Raw genomic sequence first — 19,844 nt, 5'->3', positions numbered from 1 at the left:
AATGAAAGAGGGGCACATGGGGAGGGGGGGATCAGAAGCAGGCAGAACAGGAGAAGGGTGATTGGTGTCATAGAACAGGAATGATGTCCTGTGTCAGTGTCTCTCTGGCTTTCAGCTGCTGCAGAGGGGCCGCACAGAGCATCCTTCTGTAACTGCAATTCTGCCTGACCGCACTGGTTCTCTGTGCCGTTGGAGCCCTCTTGTTTGTCCGGGCCCCCTACAGAAGGACTGGTGATCCCCCCCTATCAGCAACCCTGGTCAGACCTCTTGTGCTGTGGGGTCTGCTTGTCTGGTAAGCTGCTGGATGACCATAAGGTGGCTGGTACACATTTGGGGTGTGAAGAGAACCCATTTAATTCATGGTGGACTTTATAAGCTTTCATTTATGTTGGACTTTGATGTTTATATATCAAATTGTTTGAGCATTGAGTTTTATATGTATACACTTTTTGAATGAACGCGCAGCACGATTTTTTTTAGATATGTTTTTTTCTACCTTTATACAGAGACAATTTTTTAAGATTTAAAAATGCTAATTTTGATCGTAAGGGTGGAGGTACTCTTTTTTTTTTACAGTAAATATTAAAAGTTTTTTTCCCTTACAAATAACCAAGCAAAACCAAAAAAAAAAAAAAAGGCAACATGTCTAAGTTACAGCCAGAGGCAAAACTAGAAACTTCGGGGCCCCAGTGCAAGAAACCATAAAGGGGCCCCCTGGCTCCTGACTGGGAAAACAAGGCAAAGATGAAAGGTTGTAAGCTTGCTTGTGTAGCACTGCCTCCGCAAGGACTGCCAAATGTACACTTTTCGGGTCCCCCTGAGTTCCCAACAGCAACCTTGACATCAGGGGCAGACTGGCAGCTTTCGGCCCAGGGGGCAAGTACAAACCAGAGGCCCATGGTGCAGCGACTCAGCCCCCTTCCCACTTTCCCTCTTCCCGTCCTCCTCCTAACCCCATTCCAAGCTGAAGCCCTGCTCCAGGTACTCTCTACTTACCGGCTGAATCCAGGTTCCCGACCTGGCCAGCAGGGGGTGTTTGGGGGGAGCTGGGGCAGCTCGGTCGGGGGTCTACGGGGGAGAAGAGTCTCCAGTGGGGCAAGGAACCGTCCCCTGCTCAGACACAGTTTACACCATCCATGCTGGGGGGGGGGGGGGGAGGCCTGTGTTCTGTCCTTGTCTTTAACCAGCACTCAGTAGGTCAATGAGAGGGACTTTTTACTTCTCTTCACCAGGAATCCTTTAGGCATGCCTGTGGCATAAGGGGTGCAGCCTTTTTTAGGGGCATCAGAGCGGCCCAGGGGGCAATTGTCCCCCTGCCCCCTGGCCCAGTCCTCCCCTGCTTGACATGGACAGTTTCTCACTATTTCTCCTTGGCTCGCTCCAATAACCAGTCCAGGGGTATTTGGTTGTTTTGTGTTTTATTATAAATGTATTATTTATTGATTTATTATAAATTAGGGATGGGAGAAGGGAATAGTGGGATACTCCGAATTAACTATGCACCATTGGTTGAGGACTTCTATCTTCATGTACAGCCAGGCTGTTGTATCCCCCTGCCACTAAAGGTGAATTTGGGTTAAGCCTCTTTCCTAAGATGACTTGGTGAACTATAGGTTATCTTCAGGACACTCTCCTCAGCATCCTCTCTCTCTCTTGATCGCTGACACCGGTCCACTGACTACTTTACTCCTAGGGTGGCCCCCTCAGGTCAGGCCCCTTGACACAAATCCCTGTACTCATGGTACTGTTTTTCCAGGGTCTCCAGTGTTTCCCCTTTAGTCAGCACTCCTGGACCTCTGGGTTCAGCTCTGTTCCTCTGGCCCTCAGGACGCCCTCCTGCGACCACATGCCACTGCTAGAGAGGAGAAGGCAGCTGCCCCCCTCAATCCATGAACTCTGCTCTCCAGCCAAAGACAACACAGTACGTGTTCCTGGCTTTTATACAGTATCCCCGAATGCACTGAGGCAACCTGCCCTCTGCCAATCACCAGGACTGTACCAAAGCCTATGCATTCATTTGTCAGGTTTCCTCCCACTGTCCAACATGCCTCCCTATTGGACCAGTGTGAAACACTCTCTAGACTCAATGAATTGCATGCTGAGCACAATGAGCAGACCTCACTAACAGATCCTGCTCTCTGGGAAGCAAAGAGAAATATAGATTTGCCTGCAGCCCCTCTAATAAGTATACAGAGCCAAAAACTGTACTCTCTCACTAGCACCTACCTAGGAGGGTGCTACACTTGATTTGCTCTGATACACACATTGGCCAAGGTGGTATAAAGTATTAAGTTCTGACAACTGTGGTGATTTCTGAGGTCACCTAAATCTGTGTGTCACCTTGTTATACCATGTGGGGTGAAGACATATCTCTGCCATCTCTAGGACTTGCTATAGCTTGACAAAAAAGGGTGTTCATTATCCACCCGAAGTGAAGAATTGGTGAATAATATCTGTACATTAAACACGTCAATCTGGCCTTTGGATTTTTGCACTAGACTCCGCCGTAGAGACTCAGAGAACATTGAAGTGTTCCAATTATATTCACGTCGTTAGTCTCTGTGTTTCATTCTTACAAGGAGAATAGACCTAGGTAAGGATTTATGTTGCCTTTGTCTTGAGTCACACAAGTCCTGTGGGAGCCTGTTTGATGATGCTGGGGACAACGTAGCATGTCACAGAGGACTAGTTAAGCGATGCCCTCTATAAAGATGTCTAGAGGTACAACTGAAAACAGACACTAATGGTTTGCTGGCATTACAAGTCTGCAGTGCTTTCCTGGGTTGTTAAAGCCGGTTTCAGCTTTTGTTTTCCTCCTAAATTCTCCACAATGCAGCAGGTTCTGTTGTAAAAGTTCTTACCTGGTATTTGCCATCTCAGTCAACTGTCAAGGTGTTGGTCAGGCTTCATGGCTTAACCTCGGCAGCTCTACCCTCATCTATGACACACCATTACTATAACCATCAATGTTCCTTTCTTGATAGAGCACTCTTCTGAAATCTTCAGATAGAGTTCCATAGGAAACATCATTTTCATATAAGACCTGAAAAAGATGGATTGTTGGCCCCTGAAACATGTTGGTTAACTTTTATCTTCTTGTCGACCTAACTGTCATGGTGTTGGTCGGGCTTGATGGCTTAACCTTGGTAACTCTACCTTCATATCTAACACACATTTGCTTCAACCATCAATGTTCCTTTCCTGATATAGAACCCTTCACCATGCAGCAGGTTCCCTTGGAAGTTGTTACCTGGTATCTGTCATCTCAGTCAACTGTCGAGGTGTTGGCCAGGCTTGGTGGCCTAACCTTGGCTGCTCCACCATAATCGCTAACACACATTTGCTTCAACCATCAATGTTCCTTTCCTGATATAGAGCGCTCCCTAGGAATCTTTAGATAGAGTTCTATAGGATACATAGAAATTTTCAGTTAAGACCTGATGAAGGGGGAATGTTTGCCCCTGAAACACGTTGGTTACCAATTGGTCTAACTTCACCATGCAGCAGGTTCCATTGGAAGAGGTGTAAGTTGTTACCTGGTATCTGTCATCTCAGTCAGCTGTCAAGGTGTTGGCCAGGCTTGGTGGCTTAACCTTGGCATCTCCACCTTCATCTCTAACACACATTTACTTCAATCATCAATGTTCTTTTCCTGCTATAGAGCACTCCAGGGGAATCTACGGATCTATAGGAAACATCCTCATTTTCAATTAAGGCCTGGTAAAGGGGAATTGTTGGCCTCTGAAACACATTGGTTACCTTTTATCTGCCTATTGATCTAACTGTTATGGTGTTGGTCGGGCCTGATGGCCTAATTTTGGCAACTCTACCCTCATCTCTAGCACACATTTACTGCAACCATCAATGTTGTTTCCTGATATATGTCCAAATGCAATATTCCCCACAAACATATTCATGAAAATGACTGTAGTGATGCTGGGTGTTGTAATGACCACTGACTGGAAACCATAGACAATCAGGGTGAAGAAATGTCATCAGCACCAAGGATTCCTCAGAAAGGGTCCAAAGCTTTATTCACATGGTCACACGGTACACATAGGGCAACTTTTCGGAGGCACGCAGGGCCAATTCATCAGGCCAGTTCATTTAGGACCTAATTTAGGGGGATTGTTGGCCCCTGAAACAAGTTAGTAACCTTTTATACTCCTGTTGAGGTAACTGTCATGGGGTTGGTTGGGCTTGATGGTTTAACTTCGGCAACTCTACCTTCATCTATAACACCTTCATCTCACCTCTACCTTCATCTCTAACACCTTCATCTCAAATCTACCTTCATATCTAACCCCCTTATCTCAACTCTATCTTCATCTCTAACACCTTCATCTCACCTCTACCTTCATTTCTAACACCTTCATCTCAACTCTACCTTCATCTCTAACACCTTCATCTCACCTCTACCTTCATTTCTAACACCTTCATCTCACCTCTACCTTCATCTCACCTCTAGCTTCATCTCGTACACCTTGATCTCAACTCTACCTTCATCTCTAACACCTTCATCTCACCTCTACCTTCATCTCTAACACCTTCATCTCAAATCTACCTTCATCTCTAACACCTTCATCTCATCTCTACCTTCATCTCTAACACCTTCATCTCAACTCTACCTTCATCTCTAACACCTTCATCTCATCTCTACCTTCATCTCTAACACCTTTATCTCAACTCTACCTTCATCTTTAACACCTTCATCTCAACTCTACCTTCATCTCAACTCTACCTTCATCTCATCTCTACCTTCATCTCTAACACCTTCATCTCAACTCTACCTTCATCTCTAACACCTTCATCTCACCTCTACCTTCATCTCTAACACCTTCATCTCAACTCTACCTTCATCTCTAACACCTTCATCTCACCTCTACCTTCATCTCTAACACCTTCATCTCACCTCTACCTTCATCTCTAACACCTTCATCTCAAATCTACCTTCATCTCTAACACCTTCATCTCATCTCTACCTTCATCTCTAACACCTTCATCTCAACTCTACCTTCATCTCTAACACCTTCATATCATCTCTACCTTCATCTCTAACACCTTCATCTCAACTCTACCTTCATCTCTAACACCTTCATCTCACCTCTACCTTCATCTCTAACACCTTCATCTCAACTCTACCTTCATCTGAACTCTACCTTCATCTCAACTCTACCTTCATCTCTAACACCTTCATCTCACCTCTACCTTCATCTCTAACACCTTCATCTCAACTCTACCTTCATCTATAACACCTTCATCTCAAATCTACCTTCATCTCTAACACCTTCATCTCAACTCTACCTTCATCTCTAACACCTTCATCTCAACTCTACCTTCATCTCTAACACCTTCATCTCATCTCTACCTTCATCTCTAACACCTTTATCTCAACTCTACCTTCATCTTTAACACCTTCATCTCAACTCTACCTTCATCTCAACTCTACCTTCATCTCATCTCTACCTTCATCTCTAACACCTTCATCTCAACTCTACCTTCATCTCTAACACCTTCATCTCACCTCTACCTTCATCTCTAACACCTTCATCTCAACTCTACCTTCATCTCAACTCTACCTTCATCTCATCTCTACCTTCATCTCTAACACCTTCATCTCAACTCTACCTTCATCTCTAACACCTTCATCTCAACTCTACCTTCATCTCTAACACCTTCATCTCATCTCTACCTTCATCTCTAACACCTTCATCTCAACTCTACCTTCATCTCTAACACCTTCATATCATCTCTACCTTCATCTCTAACACCTTCATCTCAACTCTACCTTCATCTCTAACACCTTCATCTCACCTCTACCTTCATCTCTAACACCTTCATCTCAACTCTACCTTCATCTGAACTCTACCTTCATCTCAACTCTACCTTCATCTCTAACACCTTCATCTCACCTCTACCTTCATCTCTAACACCTTCATCTCAACTCTACCTTCATCTATAACACCTTCATCTCAAATCTACCTTCATCTCTAACACCTTCATCTCAACTCTACCTTCATCTCTAACACCTTTATCTCAACTCTACCTTCATCTCTAACACCTTCATTTCAACTCTACCTTCATCTCTAACACCTTCATCTCAAATCTACCTTCATCTCTAACACCTTCATCTCAACTCTACCTTCATCTCTTAACACCTTCATCTCAAATCTACCTTCATCTCTAACACCTTCATCTCAACTCTACCTACATCTCAACTCTACCTTCATCTCAACTCTACCTTCATCTCAACTCTACCTTCATCTCTAACACCTTCATCTCAATTCTACCTTCATCTCTAACCCCTTCATCTCAACTCTACCTTCATCTCTAACACCTTCATCTCAATTCTACCTTCATCTCTAACCCCTTCATCTCAACTCTACCTTCATCTCTAACACCTTCATCTCAATTCTACCTTCATCTCTAACACCTTCATCTCAACTCTACCTTCATCTCTAACACCTTCATCTCAACTCTACCTTCATCTCTAACACCTTCATCTCACCTCTATCTTCATCTCTTACACCTTCATCTCAACTGTACCTTAATCTCTAACACCTTCATCTCACCTCTACCTTCATTCTTAACACCTTCATCTGACCTCTACCTTCATCTCGAACACCTTCATCTCTAACACCTTCATTTCTAACACCTTCATCTCACCTCTACCTTCATCTCTAACACCTTCATCTCAACTCTACCTTCATCTCACCTCTACCTTCATTTCTAACACCTTCATCTCAACCCTACCTTCATCTCACCTCTACCTTCATCTATAACACCTTCATCTCACCTCTACCTTCATTTCTAACACCTTCATCTCACCTCTACCTTCATTTCTAACACCTTCATCTCAGCTCTACCTTTATCTCAACTCTACCTTCATCTCTAACACCTTCATCTCACCTCTACCTTCATTTCTAACACCTTCATCTCACCTCTACCTTCACCTCTAACACCTTCATCTCACCTCTACCTTCATTTCTAACACCTTGATCTCAACTCTACCTTCATCTCTAACACCTTCATCTCAACTCTACCTTCATCTCACCTCTACCTTAATTTCTAACACCTTAATCTCAACTCTACCTTAATTTCTAAGACCTTCATCTCACCTCTACCTTCATCTCTAACACCTTCATCTTAACTCTACCTTCATTTCTAACACCTTCATCTCACCTCTACCTTCATTTCTAACACCTTCATCTCAACTCTACCTTCTTCTCTAACACCTTCATCTCACCTCTACCTTCATCTCTAACGCCTTCATCTCAACTCTACCTTCATCTCTTATACCTTCATCTCAACTCTACCTTCATCTCTAACACCCTCATCTTACCTCTACCTTCATCTGTAACACCTTCATCTCAACGCTACCTTCATCTCTAACACCTTCATCTTACCTCTACCTTCATCTCTAACACCTTCATCTCACCTCTACCTTCTTCTCTAACACCTTCATCTCACCTCTACCTTCATCTCTAACACCTTCATCTCCCCTCTACCTTTATCTCTAACACCTTCATCTCACCTCTACCTTCATCTCTAACACCTTCATCTCAACTCTACCTTCATCTCTAACACCTTCATCTCACCTCTACCTTCATCTGTAACACCTTCATCTCAACTCTACCTTCATCTCTTACACCTTCATCTCAACTCTACCTTCATCTCTAACACCTTCATCTCAATTCTACCTTCATCTCTAATACCTTCCTCTCAACTCTACCTTCATCTCTAATACCTTCATCTCAACTCTACCTTCATCTCTAACACCTTCATTTCAACTCTACCTTCATCTCTAACACCTTCATCTCACCTCTACCTTCATCTCTAACACCTTCATCTCACCTCTACCTTCATCTCTAACACCTTCATCTCAATTCTACCTTCATCTCTAATACCTTCCTCTCAACTCTACCTTCATCTCTAACACCTTCATCTCAACTCTACCTTCATCTCTAACACCTTCATCTCAACTCTACCTTCATCTCAACTCTACCTTCATCTCTAAGACCTTCATCTCAATTCTACCTTTATCTCTACAACCATCATTGTTCCTTTACTGATATAGAAAACTATCTCTACATTCATCTCAATTCTACCTTCATCTCTATAACCAGGGGGGTTCTTTTCCTGATATACTGTGTAGAGCACTTCTCTGGAATCTTTAGAAAGCCTTCCATAGGAAGCATCATCATTTTCATTTAAGACCTAAGAAAGTTGGATTGCTGGCCCCTGAAACATGAAAAGAAGAAAAATGCCAGAGCCAATCCTGTCAACACCACATCCCAAGGGATAAGTCAATAAACAAAAAATAAGGACTTTAAAGGTGTTGAACTCCCCCATCAGGTACTAATAAATCACAACTATGTAAAACTTAAATAATTTTATTGAGTATAGGTTAAAAAATCCTCCAATCAATGGAGATATTAGATAGGATATAAGAACTATGCACGGCCCAAAAATCACATAGAATGAATTGAATAACCCATAATGCAGCCCCCCTCTCAAAAGAATAGAGAGGAGGGAAAGCTTGGAAGTACCGCCATAATGACCATCAACAAAGGAAGCCAGATAGCCAGACTCAAGGAGACGGGACTCTGCCGACGCGTTTCACTTTGTGGCTTCTTCAAGGGTATTTGCACATAGGATTCACATAGGTTTACTACAAATCAAAGAAAAAAACATAGTCAGCTAGTTCTTAACACATATATCACATACTAGATTGTATTTGATGTGAAAATATAATACACAGGAAAAACTTACAAATGCGTAAACAGTGTTGCAGTCGGACATGAAGAAATTAATGAGGATCACTAAAGGCAAGTGAAGGGGACAGCTCATGTGGAGGAATCATCTAGAGGAGGCGATATTGACAAATGGCTGTTACAGCTTGAAACCCAATGGATCTTCCAGCTTAATGCTACGAAACCCCCTGGTTTAAATGAATACATTAGCTACAAATGCTTTTTGTAAATACAATTCTTGTTACCTAGCTTATTTAAAATGATTAAAATCAATATGATGTAAAAAAATTCTTAGCATATACAAATAAATTAAATATGTATGCAATATATGTGGTATGTTGTGTTGCAGTATGTTTTTTGAAGAAATTATGGTCAGTTACGCAGAGTGTGGACACCAAACAAGCCCAGACTGGAGGTTGGGGTCATTTTCCTCCTGTTTGGAGGGTGGGGCTGGGGAACCCTCCCTGGTGCCCAATTTCTGGATTGTGTAAACCCTTCTATTTGGGGGATGTTAGACACGGTTGAATGGGACTTCTTTTGTAGATTGGTCCTAAATATCTCCTTAAAAATGGCAGGGATTTCTCCCTTTTTTTTTTTTTTAGGTTGATGGTCATTGGGGTGGTACCCCTAAGCTTTTCTTATCTCTATTCCTTTGAGGGGGGGGGGCTGCATTATGGGTTATTCAATTCATTCTATGTGATTTTTATGCTGTGTATTGTTCTTATATCCTTTCTAATATCTCCATTAATTTGGAGGATTTTTTAACCTATACTCAATAAAATTAATTACGTTTTACATAGTTGTGATTTATTAGTACCTGACTGGGGAGTTCAACACCTTTAAAGGCTCTTGAAACATGTTGGTTACCTTTTATCTTCCTGTCGACCTAACTGTCATGGTGTTGTTTGGGCTTGATGGCTTAACCTTGGTAACTCTACCTTCATATCTAACACACATTTACTACAACCATCAATGTTCCATTCCTGATATAGAGCGCTTCACCATGCAGCAGGTTCCATTGGAAGAGGTGTAAGTTGTTACCTGGTATCTGTCATCTCAGTTAACTATCAAGGTGTTGGCCAGGCTTGGAGGCCTAACCTTGGCTGCTCCACCATAATCGCTAACACACATTTGCTTCAACCATCAATGTTCCTTTCCTGATATAGAGCGCTTCCTAGGAATCTTTAGATAGAGTTCTATAGGATACATAGTCATTTTCAGTTAAGACCTGATGAAGGGGGAATGTTTGCCCCTGAAACACGTTGGTTACCATTTGGTCTAACTGTCATTATGTTGGTCCGGCTTGATGGCCTAATCCTGGCAACTCTCTACCTTTATCCCTAACACATGATGTTGGTCAGGCCTGATGACTTAACCTCTGCAGCTCCACCTTCATCTCTAACACACGCTTACTACAACCATCAATGTTCTCTCCTGATATAGAGCCTGATATAGAGCACTCTCCAAGAATCTTTAGAATTTAGAGCAATCCCCGTTAAAATCCTCATTTTCATTTAAGACCTGATAAAGGGGGATTGTTGGCCCCTGAAACACGTTGGTTACCTATTGGTCTAACTGTCATGATGTTGGACGGGCTTGATGGGCTAATCTTGGCAACTCTACCTTTATCCCTAACACATTCATCTCCGCAACCATCAATGTTCCTTTCCTGATATAGAGCACTCCACGGGAATCTTAAAATAGAGTTCTATAGGGAGCGCAGGAAGGGGCCAGTAAATATGTCATTTATCGGCCCTTTCCTTTCCTGAATGAGTGATTGGTACCGTTCGCTCTTGTGTCCATTCATAACTGAAGTATAGTACACTGTGTTCACTATTTTTTAGTTTATGAATGAACAGGAAGCCGTTAAGCACAGAGCACTTCCCATTTATTCACTGTCCAGTGCAGCTGAGGCTGCAGAGAAGGGGACTGGGGAATCTCTGTCCTCAGTCCCTTTCTCTGTCTCAAATGTGAGACATCAGGGGTCTATTTAGACTCCTGATATTTCACCAAAGCCCCCCAATGGGGCTCCTAAAAAAAAAAATGTAACCACTTGCCGACCATCCACCATACATATACTGCGGCAGGTCAGCTCGTTCCCGCGAAACAACGTACCTGACATTCGCCACAGGGGAAGATGATCTGCGGGGCCGGCGGCCACAATTGCCGCCAGACACCTGCGATCGCTCCCCATGGAGACAGAACGGCGGTCTGCTGTTCTGTCAGCAGTGAACACAGGGCTCCTGTGCTCCTCCTATTTAGGAACACAGGTCTCTGTGTTCATTCAGCAAGCCCCCCCCCCACAGTTATAAAAAAAAACCCTGGGCTCACATTTAACCCTTTGATTGCCCCTGTTGTTAACCCCTTCCCTGCCAGTGTCATTAGTACAGTAACAGTGCACATTGTTAGCACTAATTACTGTAGTAATGTCACTGGTCCCCCCTGAAAGTGTCAAAAATTTCAGTTAGGTGTCCGATCTGTCCGCCGCAATGTCGCAGTCCCGCTAAAAATTGTTAATCGCCAACATTACTAGTAAAAATAAATAAATTAAATAAAAATCACATAAATCTTTCCCCTAGTTTGTAGATGCGACACCTTTTGCGCAAACCAATTTAAAATACACTTATTGGAATTTTTTTTTTACCAAAAATATGTAGCAGAATACAAATTGGCCTAAAATTATGAAACAAATTGATTTTTATTTATTTTTTTATTGGGAATGTTATATAGCAGAAAGTAAAAAAATAAATAAATAAATAAATAAATAAAGATCGCAGAGGTGATAAAACACTACCAAAGAAAGCTCTATTTGTGGGAAAAAAATGCATCAATTTTATTTGGGTACATCGCCGCACGACCGCGCAATTGTCAGTTAAAGTAACGCAGTGCCGAATCGCAAAAAATGGCCTGGTCATTAAGGGGGTAAAACCTTCCGGTCCAGAACCTCTCCCGCCACCCATAAAAGTGATACCTCAGAGAATCTCCTGCTGGGACCACTTTTATGTGAAAGAGGACCGCCCACCCAGTAAAAAAATACCTGGGGTTATGGCAGCTATCTGCTATCTGCTGCCTTAACCCCGGTATTTAACATCAAAGTAGCGACGTATAACTGCCGCGGGCGGTCCGGAAGTGGTTAATAAAAGTATTCCTCAATACTCCTCAAAAGCCACAAAGGATTTAAATCATATTATTTGTACCGAATTACTTTGCAAATCTAGGTATTACCTTGAAAAACTAGCAGTGACACCATCACTGTATTGTACGTAGCCCTTGCAGAGAACAGAGCTGTGGAAGGGGCCCAATAAATCCACCTACTACATAAAACTACAGGAGGGGGTGGAGACAAGCAGGGGATGACTGGGCCAGGGGCAGGGGGGCAATTGCCCCGTGGGCCGCTCTGATGCCCCGTAAAAAGTCTGCACCGCTTCTGTCACAGACATGCCTAAAGGATTCCTCGTAACGAGAAGTAAAAAGTCCCCACCGCTGACCTACTGAGTGTGAGATGAAGACAAGGACAGAGCACAGCCCTCCTCCCAGCATGGATGGTGTAAGCTGTGTTTGAGCAGAGGCCGGTTCCATGCCCCCATGCCCCACTGGAGACTCTCCTCCCCTGGTGACCCCCGACCAAACTGTTCCAGCTCCCCCCAACCCCTCTGGTAGCCAGGTCGGGAACCCGTATTCGGCCAGTGAGTAGAGAGTACCTAGAGCGGAGCTTCAGCCTGGAATGGGGGCCAGGAGGAGGCCAGAAGAGGGAGAGTGGGAGGGAGGCTGAGTCGCTGAACCATGGGCCTCTGGTTTGTACTTGCCCCCTAGGCTGCTCTGATGCCCTGTAAAAAGGCTGCACTGCTTCTGCCACAGACATGCCTAAAGTATTCCTCGTAACGAGAAGTAAAAAGTCCCTGCCGTTGACCTACTGAGTGCGGGATGAAGACAAGGACAGAGCGTAGGCCTCCCCCCAGCATTGATGGCGTAAACTGTGTCTGAGCAGAGGCCAGTTCCATGCCCCACTGGAGACTCTCCTCCCCTGGTGACCCCCGACCAAGCTGTCCCAGCTCCCCCCAACCCCCCCTGGTAGCCAGGTTGGGAACCCATAATCAGCCAGTGAATAGAGAGTACCAAGAGTGGAGCTTCAGCCTGAAATGGGGGCCAGGAGGAGGCCAGAAGAGGAAGGAGGGCCGATTCACTGCACCATGGGTTTGTACTTGCCCCCTGGGCCGAAAGTTGCCTGTCTGCCCCTGGAGACAAGATCAGTCACTCTGCACAAGGAGACACAACAGCAGGTAGTGGTCTTTATTAGAGGAGGTCTCACGCTGGATTACTGCACAGATCTGGAAGGAAGGAAGAACAGGCATGGCTCTTCCATTTGGACAGAATGTACTTATTCCAGAGTTCCTCTTTAAGACCTATCTAGGTCTTATGTAACATAATTGTAGACAAAATTTCTCTCGGAGGGGCTGGTGTCACAGCAAATCTTACTATCATTTCACATTCACTGGTCTATTTTTATCTCCCCGTACTTCTCTCCTTCTCTCTCTCTCTCTCCCTTTCTCTGCGGCTGTGAATCATTTATATCAGACGGATTATGAAATATATATTCATTGTAGGCAAGGATAATGTTTTAATTACCTAAAAAGACATTCCGATGGAAAGGGCAGTGATGTGAACTGAGGCAACCCCTTTTATTATTAATGGAGGTCCACTCAAGTGCATACTTGAACGCAATTTAGAGGAAAACTTCACTTTTGCCCCCCTTTACAATTACTCCGGATGCTTCAGCTTCTTCCAAGATGAGTCACCACCTTGTGTTTCCTCCGGGCGTCTATAAAAAAAATTCAAGTAAAAAAGAAATTAAACTCCAAGCGACAAGTGAATTCAACCAGTGACCTGCTAATGCTAGCCAGGAAACAGCGCGACAGACAGTGCTAAGCTCAGGAGATCCACTGATACACAGGATCTCACAAAAGTCAGTACACCCCTCACATTTTTGTAAATATTTTATTCTATCTTTTCATGTGACAACACTGAAGAAATGACACTTTGCTACAATGTAAAGTAGTGAGTGTACAGCTTGTATAACAGTGTAAATTTGCTGTCCCCTCAAAATAACTCAACACACAGCCAATAATGTCTGAACTGCTGGCAACAAAAGTGAGTACACCCCTAAGTGACAATGTCCAAATTGGGCCCAATTATCCATTTTCCCTCCCTGGTGTCATGTGACTCGTTAGTGTTACAAGGTCTCAGGTGTGAATGGGGAGCAGGTGTGTTAAATTTGGTGTTATCGCTCTCACTCTCTCATACTGGTCACTGGAAGTTCAACATGGCACCTCATGGCAAAGAATTCTCAGAAAATCTGAAAAAAAGAATTGTTGCTCTACAGAAAGATGGCCTAGGCTATAAGAAGATTGTCAAGACCCTGAAACTGAGCTGCAGCACGGTGGCCAAGACCATACAGCAGTTTAACAGGACAGGTTCCACTCAGAACAGGCCTCGCCATGGTCGACCAAAGAAGTTGAGTGCACGTGCTCAGCGTCATATCCAGAGGTTGTCTTTGGGAAATAGACGTATGAGTGCTGCTAGCATTGCTGCAGAGGTTGAAGGGGTGGGGGGTCAGCCTGTCAGTGCTCAGACCATACGCCGCACACTGCATCAAATTGGTCTGCATGGCTGTCGTCCCAGAAGGAAGCCTCTTCTAAAGATGATGCACAAGAAAGTCCACAAACAGTTTGCTGAAGACAAGCAGACTAAGGACATGGAGTACTGGAACCATGTCCTGTGGTCTGATGAGACCAAGATAAACTTATTTGGTTCTGATGGTGTCAGGCGTGTGTCGCGGCAACCAGGTGAGGAGTACAAAGACAAGTGTGTCTTGCCTACAGTCAAGCATGGTGGTAGGAGTGTCATGGTCTGGGGCTGCATGAGTGCTGCCTGCACTGGGGAGCTACAGTTCATTGAGGGAACCATGAATGCCAACATGTACTGTGACATACTGAAGCAGAGCATGATCCCCTCCCTTCAGAGACTGGGCCACAGGGCAGTATTCCAACATAACGACCCCAAACACATCTCCAAGATGACCACTGCCTTGCTAAAGAAGCTGAGGGTAAAGGTGATGGACTGGCCAGGCATGTCTCCAGACCTAAACCCTATCGAGCATCTGTGGGGCATCCTCAAATAGAAGGTGGAGGAGCGCAAGGTCTCTAACATCCACCAGCTCCGTGATGTCATCATGGAGGAGTGGAAGAGGACTCCAGTGGCAACCTGTGAAGCTCTGGTGACCTCCATGCCCAAGAGGGTTAAGGCAGCATGGGGGGCACTTTTTTATTTTTACACTGATACTTTCAATTTTTTTTTTTTTTATCACTTCTATTGCTGTCACAAGGAATGAAAACTTCCTTCTTACAGCAATAGGCAGTGACAGGTACTCTTTATGGAGGCATCTGAGGGATATAAGATCCCAAATTCCTCTTCTGCCCTTAAAAGCATTTAAAACGCCAAGATCAAATTCTTTTGATTTTTTTTTTTTTAAATGGTGCCAAATACATCCACCTAAACCGTAAGTGAGGTCAGGTCATCGCTTCTGGGTTACCATAGCAGAAAGCCGATCCTTTTTTTGACACACTTAAGAACATTAGGGGAAAAAAAAAAATAATATACTACTGTATATATTAAAGAAATATAAAATAAATAATATATAAAGAAAATATAAAAGAAAATACAGAATATATAAAATAAATATAAAAGAAAATATGCATTTTTACAGAAAATATAAACCTTAAAGAAAACGAAAAAAGCAAAGGAGAAAAAGAAAAATAATGAAATAAAAAAAACTGATCTTGTGCTGAAAAAAAATAAAAAATACATAGCAGATATTTCATTCAGTAAGTACTGTGTGAAAAAAGAAAATAGATACAAGATAAAATATAAAAGATGATAAAAAAATATAGAAAAACAAAAAACAAAAACAGAAAAAGGAAAAAAAAGAAAAGAAAAACCTGTCTGATCATGTGATGAAAAAAATCATAAGCAGATGTTTTATTCAGGAAATACTATGTAAATAAAATAAATTATATCAAAGATAAAACATTAAGAAAATATAAAGCAGAAAAAAAAAAAAGAAAAACCTGTCTGAAGCAAACTGATCAAGTGATAAATAAATACATAAGCAGATGTTTCATTCAGTGGAAACTGTGGGAATAAAAGAGAATATATAAAAGATAAAACACAAAAGAACATATAAAGCAAAGAAAAAAAAAAAACAGAAAAATTAAAAATAAAAAATAAATAAAGAAAAACCTGTCTGAAGCACACTTAACACGTGATGACAAAATACGCAAGCAGATGTTTTATTCTGTGAATGCTGTTTGAATAAAAGAGAATATATAAAAGATAAAACGAAAGATAAAAGAAAATATTATGCAAAAAGAAAAAGAAAAAAGAAAACGAAAAGAGAAAAAAAAAAAAAAAAAACCTATCTGAAGCACAATCATCATGTGATGAATAAATACATAATCAGATGTTTCATTCAGTGAATACTGTGTGAATAAAAGAGAATATATAACAGATAAAACACAAAAGAAAATATTATGCAAAAAAAGAAACAGAAAATGAAAAATGAAAAAAGAAAAAAAAAAGAAAGAAAAACCTGTCTGAAACACAATCATCATGAGATGAACAAATACATAACCAGATGTTTCATTCAGTGAATACTGTGTGAAAAAAGAGGATATATTAAAGATAAAACACAAAAGAACATATAAAGCAAAGAAAAAAAAAACAGAAAATGAAAAAATAAGAAAAAAAATAAAGAAAATCCTGTCTGAAGCACACTGATCATGTGATGAATAAATACATAAGCAGATGTTTCATTTGGTAAATACTGTGTGAATAAAAGAAAATATATTAAGGATAAAACATAAAAGAAAATATAAAATATAAAGCAAAAAAGCAAAAAAAGAAAACGAAAAAAGAAAAAAAAAAGAAAAACCTGTCTGAAGCACACTGATCATGTGATAAATAAATACATAAGCAGATGTTTCATTTGTTAAATACTGTGTGAATAAAAGAAAATATATAAAGGATAAAACATAAAAGAAAATATAAAATATAAAGCAAAAAAGAAAATAAAATAAAAACAGAAAATGAAAAAAAAAAAAAAAAGAAAAACCTGTCTGAAGCACACTGATCATGTGATGAATAAATACATAAGCAGATGTTTCATTGAGTGAATACTGTGTGAATAAAAGATAATATATAAAAGATAAAACACAAAAGAAAATATAAAGCAAAAAAGCAAAATAAAAAAATTGAAAAACGGAAAAAAAAGAAGATAAAAAAGAAAAGAAAAACCTGTCTGAAGCACACTGATCATGTGATGAATAGATACATAAGCAGATGTTTCATTGAGTGAACACTGTGCGAATAAAATAAAATATATATAAGATAAAACACAAAAGAAAATATAAAGCAAAAAAGCAAAATAAAAAAATAAAGAACAAAAAATAAAAGAAAGAACAAAAAAAAACCTTTTTGAAGCACTGATCATATGATAAATAAATTATTTTGCAGATGTTTGATTCAGTGAACACTGTGTGAATAAAAGAGAATATATAAAAGAAACATGTACAGGTATAGGAGGACTTTACTGGCATAGATACGAGACCAATTCCACTTATTAAAGTGTAACAAGGTATATTTATTGAAAACATTAAAATTATGTCACACGACAAGAATCAATCATGGATACATTAAAAACATTATGAACAACGGTGCATAGAACATATTGACCATATAACCTCCCAAGGGAGGGGCCAGTCCTGAAAACCTCCCACAACAGGATGGTGTCACGAAAAGGCCACAGACCGAGGATAGTGCTAAATGAAAGTAACCTCTATAGGTCAACGCATTTCACCGTATGCGGGGCTTCTTCAGGACCCAAGAACAAAGGAGGAGGAACTTATGTTCTGTCAAACATAACAACCATAAATTACATATATATTCTCAACAATGTCACTATTTTACATAATCATGAGCATTAAAATCTACAAATATAAACTATACTATTTCCATGTTGATTACTTACGAAAGCACCAGTTGAATAGACCAGGTCATCCTATAATGCTCTTAAGATGGCACTGGGCACAGGAGTAAGGCCCCTGGGAAAGCTGGAAGAGCCCATTACCTCCTGGTTTGAACGTTCTACCTTGTCTGGCCAATGGCTGGGAAGGCAGAAGGTCCATGGTGTCTGTGCCCCCTGGGAGTGGTCGCCCTAGGGGTGCTCTTAGTAACACTTGGATGTGGGACCCCACGGTGTGAACAGAACACATGGTCACGGCACTAAATTGCTTTCTTGCTGCACTGCGCCTCTATGGTCTGGGCCTTTTGGCTAACATCCAGGGCAATCTTTGTCTACCAGGCCTCGGGGCCCGCCAAGTTTACCATTGCAGGCCCACTTTATTATTTTCTATTTATTTTTCTACCGCGTTTGTCACCTTTCACTTTTGTGTGTTTTTCACTGGATGGAGGGTGTGAGCCCTCGGGCTTACCCTGATGTCTAGGGGGAGGATGTGTGGCCCTCAGGTTCCTTCTCCCCCTGCCTCTGGGAGAGCTCCCCTGACCCAGTATTCGATGGTCGGTGTCAGCTGGCCTAGAAGAACGGGGTCTGCCTGGCCTTTTGTCTAGGCAGACCATGTAAACCTATGTCCCCTTCAGAAGCCTTGTGCCCTGGGGGTCAGGGTAGAGGTCCTACTTCTTCGGGGGGTGGACTAAAGCGCACTCTTAACCTGTCTGAAGGTTAGTGTTTGTTTCACATGCATGTTTTTTTGTCCACTTATGGGTTTTTCATTCTAGGTTTTCCACCACCGCGGACCTAAAAAAAAATGACATCCTTGGGTTTGAGTGGAGATATCTGAATGAAGAGTGCAGCTGCAGGCATCATTCAGATATCTTTTTTTTTTTTGCCGGTGATTCCCTGCACCGTAAAACAATCATAGCAGCAGTTTAGCCGTTTAGTTGTTTTTACAGGCAGCGGGAGGGGGCGTTCCTCCTCCCGCCTTCCTCCGGTACTTCTACTGGCTCGCCTGTGCGATCGGCGAGTCGGGGGGCGGAAGTTTACCATAGAGCTGACCGAGGACCAGATGGTCCTCAGCCATCTCTATGACTCTCGGAGGCTGAGTGCGACGTTTTAACATCACTTCCGACACCGGCAGAGCTGAACCTGGAGCCATAGGCATGAATAGATGGGCTGATTGTTAGCTCCTCTACCACACTCACCCGGATTGTAGAGGAGGACCGGGGAGCCCTGGATCCCTCACTGAACCTGAAAAGCTTCTTTGGAGAAGACATCTATCCATTGTTCATAGTGATTTTGTGGTCCTTTGCTTGGAGGAGTTCCATATCAACTGGAATATACGGGTTTATTGTCAGCTGAGTGGAAAGTGTTGTCCATGTCCAGGGTTCAACTACCGCTCCGGATTTATTACTGACCCATTAGGCGTATGCCAAACTGGGTCTACACCTTCTGGTAAGCAGAAGTTGTAGAGCCGGAGCCAAGTCGGAGAAGGAATCCGCTGGTGGCGGAAGTTTACCATAGAGCTGACTGAGGACTAGATGGTCCCCGGCCACCTCTATGACTTTCAGAGGCCAGGTGCAACGTTTTAACATCACTTCCGACACCGGCAGAGCTGAACCTGGAGCCATTGGCTGGAATAGACGGGCTGATTGTTAGCTCCTCTGCCACACTCATCTGGATTGTACAGGAGGACCGGGGTGCCCTGGGTCCCTCACTGAACCGGAACAGCTTCTTTGGAGAAGACATCTATCCATACTTCATAGTGATTTGGTGGTCCTTTGCTTGGAGGAGTTCCATATCAACTGGAATATACAGGTTTATTGTCAGCTGAGTGGAAAGTGTTGTCCAGGGTTCAACTACCCCTCCAGATGATTACTGCCTTTACTGACCCATTAGGCGTATGCCAAACTGGGTCTACACCTTCTGGTAAGCAGAAGGTGTAGAGCCGGAGCCAAGCCGCAGAAGGAATCCGCTGGTGGCGGAAATTTACCATAGAGCTGACCGAGGACTAGATGGTCCCC

This window comes from Pelophylax lessonae, assembly GCF_965119305.1.
Source record: "Pelophylax lessonae genome assembly, chromosome: 9".
NCBI classification, from domain to species: domain Eukaryota; kingdom Metazoa; phylum Chordata; class Amphibia; order Anura; family Ranidae; genus Pelophylax; species Pelophylax lessonae.
This window is presented reverse-complemented; position numbering follows the sequence as displayed.